This window comes from Pan paniscus, chromosome 14 (genome assembly GCF_029289425.2).
Source record: "Pan paniscus chromosome 14, NHGRI_mPanPan1-v2.0_pri, whole genome shotgun sequence".
Taxonomy (NCBI): Eukaryota; Metazoa; Chordata; class Mammalia; order Primates; family Hominidae; genus Pan; species Pan paniscus.
Genome location: NC_073263.2, coordinates 40,334,616 through 40,339,196, shown reverse-complemented (window position 1 = coordinate 40,339,196; position 4,581 = coordinate 40,334,616).

Below are 4,581 nucleotides of genomic sequence, written 5' to 3'. Positions count from 1 at the left end.
CCACCCACCTAGGCCTCCCAAAGTGCTAGGATTACAGGCGTGAGCCACCATGCCTGGCCTATCCATTTCCTCTAGATGATCTAATCTGTGTGCATAGAGTTGTTTATACTGTTCTCTGAGGATCTTTTGTATTTCTGTGGGATTGATTGTAATGTCATATTTCTTATTTATGATTGTACTTATTTGGCTGTTTATTTCTTTGTTTAGCTATCAGCCTATCAATCTTGTTTATTTTTTGAAAAACTAATTATTGGTTTCATTGATCTTTTGTGTAGATTTTTGCATCTAGACTCAAAAACAAAACAGCACCTCAAAAAGCACTTCATTTAGTGGTTCTCTAATTTCTCTTCTGCCAGCTTTGGGGTTCATTTGTTTTTTTTTTTCTAGTTCCCTTAAGTGCAAAGTAGGGATGTTAATTTGAGATATTTCTAACTTCTTGATGAAGGCATTTAGTGCTATAAACTTTCCTCTTAACACTGCTTTAGCTGTATCCCAGAGATTCTGATATGTTGTGTCCCTACTTTCATTAATTTGAAAGAATTTTTTTATTTCTGCCTTAATTTAAATGTTCACCCCAGGAGTTATTCAGGAGCAAACTATTTAATTTCCATGTATTTATGTATTTTTGAAAGATCTTCTTGATACTGATTTCTATTTTTGTCGCACTGTGGTCAGAGTGTGTTGTTGGTGTGAAATCAAACTTTTTGAATTTAATGAGGCTTGCTTTATGGCCAAACGTGGTTGATCTTAGAATATGTTCTGTGTGCACGAGAATGTTATCTTCTGTGTTTATTGGATAAAGTGTTCTGTAGATGCCTATCAAGTCCAATTGGTCAACTGTCAAGTGTAAGTACAGAGTTTGTTAGTTTTCTACCTCAGTGATCTGTCTATTGCTGTCCGTGGGGTGTTGAAGTCTTCTGCTATTATTGTGTGGTTGTCTAAATCTTTTTGTAGGCCGAGAAAAACTTGTTTTATGAATTTGGGTGCTCCAGTATTGGGTGTGTACATATTTAGGCTAGGTCTTCTGATTGGACTGTGTCCTTTAACATTCTATAATGCCCTTCTGTCCTTAATTTTTATTGGTTAAAAATGTTTCATCTAACCTAAGAATAGTGACTCCTGCTCTTTTTTGTTTTCCATTTGCATGATAGGTCTTTCTTCATCCCTTTACTTTCACCCTGTGGATGTCATTAGGAGTGAGGTGGGTTTCTTGAAGACAGCAGATGATTGAGTCTTGTCTTTTGATCCAGCCTGTCACTTTTTGCCTTTTAAGTGGGGAGTTTAGCCCATTTACATTCAGGGTTAGTACTGACATGTGATTTTCATCCTGTCATCATGTTGTTAGCTGGTTGTTTTATCGACTTGTTTGTGTGGTTGCTCTGTGTTGCCTATGAGCTATGTGCTTAAATGTGTTTTTGTGGTAGCAGGTTCTTTCAATTCCACATTTAGCACTTTCTAAAGGATCTCTTATAAGGCTGGTCTAGTTGAAATGAATTCCCTCAGTGTTTGTTTCTCTGAGCATTTTATTTCTTCATCACTTATGAAGCTTTTTGGTGGGATATGAAATTCTTCATTGGAATTTATTTTCTTTAAGGAGACTGAAAGCAGATTCCCCAATCTCTTCTGGCTTGTAAGGTTTCTGCTGAAAAGTCTGCTGCTAGCCTGATGGGCTTCCCCATGTACATAACCTGGCTCTTCTCTTCTGCTTCTTTTAAGATTTTTTCCTTTTCCATTGACCTTGGTGAATCTGATGACTATGTGCCTTGAAGATGACCATCTTATATAGTATCTATCTTGGGTTCTCTGTATTTCCTGGATTTGCCTGTCAACCTTTCTAACAAGATTAGAGAAAGTTACATAAACTGTATCCTCAAATATATTTTCCAAGTTGTTTATTCTCTCTTCTTTTCTCTCAGGAATGCCAATGAGTCATAGATTTGGTCTCTTTACATAATCCGCTATTTCTCAGAAGTTTTGCTCATTTTTTTAAATTCTTTTTTTATTTATTTTTGTCTGAGTTGGTTAGAAGAGCACTGAGATTCTTTCCTCAGCTTGGTCTGTTCTGCTGTTAATACTTCCAATTGTATTATAAAATTCTTATAGTGAATTTTTCAGCTATGGAAGTTCAGTTTGGTTCTTTCTTAAAATGGCTATTTCATCTTTCGGCTCTTGGATCACTTTACTGGAATCCTTGGATTAGTTTTCAGCTTTCTTCTGAATATTGATGAGCCTCCTTGGCATCCAGATCCTGTATTCTACATCTGTCATTTCAGCCATTTCCAACTGGTTAAGAACCACTGCTAGGGAGCTAGTGGACTCATTTGGAGGTAAGGGGACACTCTGGCTCTTTGAATTGCCAGAGTTCTTGTGCTGATTCTTTCTCATCTGAGGGTTGGTATTCTTTTAACTGTGGTGTAAGTTGAGCACAGTCAGTTGGCTGAATTTATTCATGTTTTCCGAGGGCCAAGGCTCTGTGCATTTGTGGTTGAATTCTTACCTTGGTTTTACAGGAAGGTATATTAGCAAACTATTTTTGTAGTTTGCTACATCTACTGAATTCCAGTAGATGGCGCTTAGGAGTAATGGTCGGTAGATAGATCTTAGCCACTTTGCTCCTTTGGATTTCCTGGTGTTTCTGGCTGTGCTCTGCGGTGCGGTGGGAAGAGAGGTGACCACCTCATCAGGACCGCTCCTGGGCCCTGGGGGAGCCCCTTCCAACCAATGGCACTGTGCCTGTGTTTCTTTTGTCAGGTGCACTCCCTCAGGCAGAGGCTGAGGTAGGGAGATAGGCCATCCCTTTTCCAGCCAGCTGGCCCTGCATAGGGAAGCATGCCCACTGCTGTGGTAGCCCACAGGTTCATGTAACTCAGCACTCTCAGTACTCTGAGAGTGTGGGCTCCTCTCCTGCTCTAGTGCCTGCTACAGATCTGGCCTTGGCACTTCCAAGCTGCCACACTGCAGCCCCAGTGCAAGCTCAGGCTTTTTGTTCCCTCCTCAGCTTAGGGACAGCAGGAGTGGAGACCTGGACAGTGGCAATGGCAGAGGGCCTATCAGTTGCCTCTGGGGACTCTACCCCAGACAAATGCAAAACCACAGCCAATTGTTATCAGCCAGGGTTGGGGCAGCTGTGCTGCTGGGCCCAAGCTGGGGGCCCTGCCTGAAGAGCAGGGAGGTCAGGCAACTCAACCCGGAAGACAGTCTGGCCTCCTCTCTGTAGGATGCTGACAAAGTAATCAGGCCCTTTGTTCCCTCCCTAGCCTGGGGGAAGCAAGGGCAGGTACTGTGGTGGCAGCAGTGGCAGAGGCCTGTCAGTTGTTTCTGGGACCTCCATCCCAGAGAAACACAGAGCCACCACCAACTGATCAGGCAGGAGCTGTGCTGGGGGCCCAAGCCAGGAGGCACCCTGCCCAGTGAGCAGCAGGGCCAGGGACTCGTGGAAAACAGTCTGGGCTGCCTTTCCATATGTCAGCTATAGCAGGCTGGAGGCCCATGACCGCTATTGGGCTTTTTGCTCCCTCTCCAGCCTGAGGGCAGCAGGGGCACAGGCTACGGCAGGGCAGAGGGCCTGTTGGTTACTTCTGGGAGCTTCATCCCAGAGAAATGAGGGCTGTGACTAGCTGGAGTGCTCAGGTAGTGGGTAGCATGGCTGCGATGGAGGCCCAGGCCAGTGGGCCTTGCCTGGCAAGGTGCAGTGGAGGTGAGGCCTGCAATCTGTCTGCTCCTCAGCACCATGGATATGGCCCCTATCCTAGGGGCACACGAGAGAGCCTGGCCTACCTTGTTGGCCGGACTATGGCAGCCGGGGCCATAGCAGCTCAGGGATCCACATTGGCTTGAGCAGTGGCTCTGCCCAGACTCCAAGCAGCTCTCTTTGTCAGTCTAGAACCCCAGGGTGTGTGTGTGGGGTGGGGGGTGGGGCGGGGAGGGCAGGTGGAGTCATGGAGGATCTCCTGTGCCTGGGGATTGCCAAGGTCCATGGCAGAAGTGTGAGTCCCCAGGAGCCTTCACTCACTCACACTTTCCCTGCTGTAGGGAGCCTCCCCTTGCTCTGCACCAATCCCAGGTGGACAGCTGTCCTTCCTTACTCCCCTATGCTCTCCATGACTCACCACTGCTTCCTTGATGAATCCCAACACAGCCTGCTGGATGATCAACCTGAAGAGCTTGTGTTCACTCACCACTCTGTCTCCTCTTGTGAAGGCTGCGCACACTAGCTGCTTCTAGTCAGCCATCTTGGCACTTCAGATACTTGTTTTCTTAAGTAGAATTTAGTAACTTGGAATGGAATCATCCAAAACTTAAAAGCAGACAGTTTAACTATTTTTTAAAATAGAGGGAAAGAGGTGGAGGGAGAAAGTAATTCTAGTGAGCCAAGTTCCATAACTTCAGAGCATAGAAATATTTTTGTCACCTTACCTATGGTGAAATTATTTTACATCAGGTGTCCTGCTGACAGAAAACAATGCTTGTTGCAATAAAACCACTGCCTTGAAACACTACTATACATAACTCTTTAACATTCCTGACAGTTGTTTCCCAACATGGATGTAAAGAACTTCAATGAAATTCATCAGACTCAAA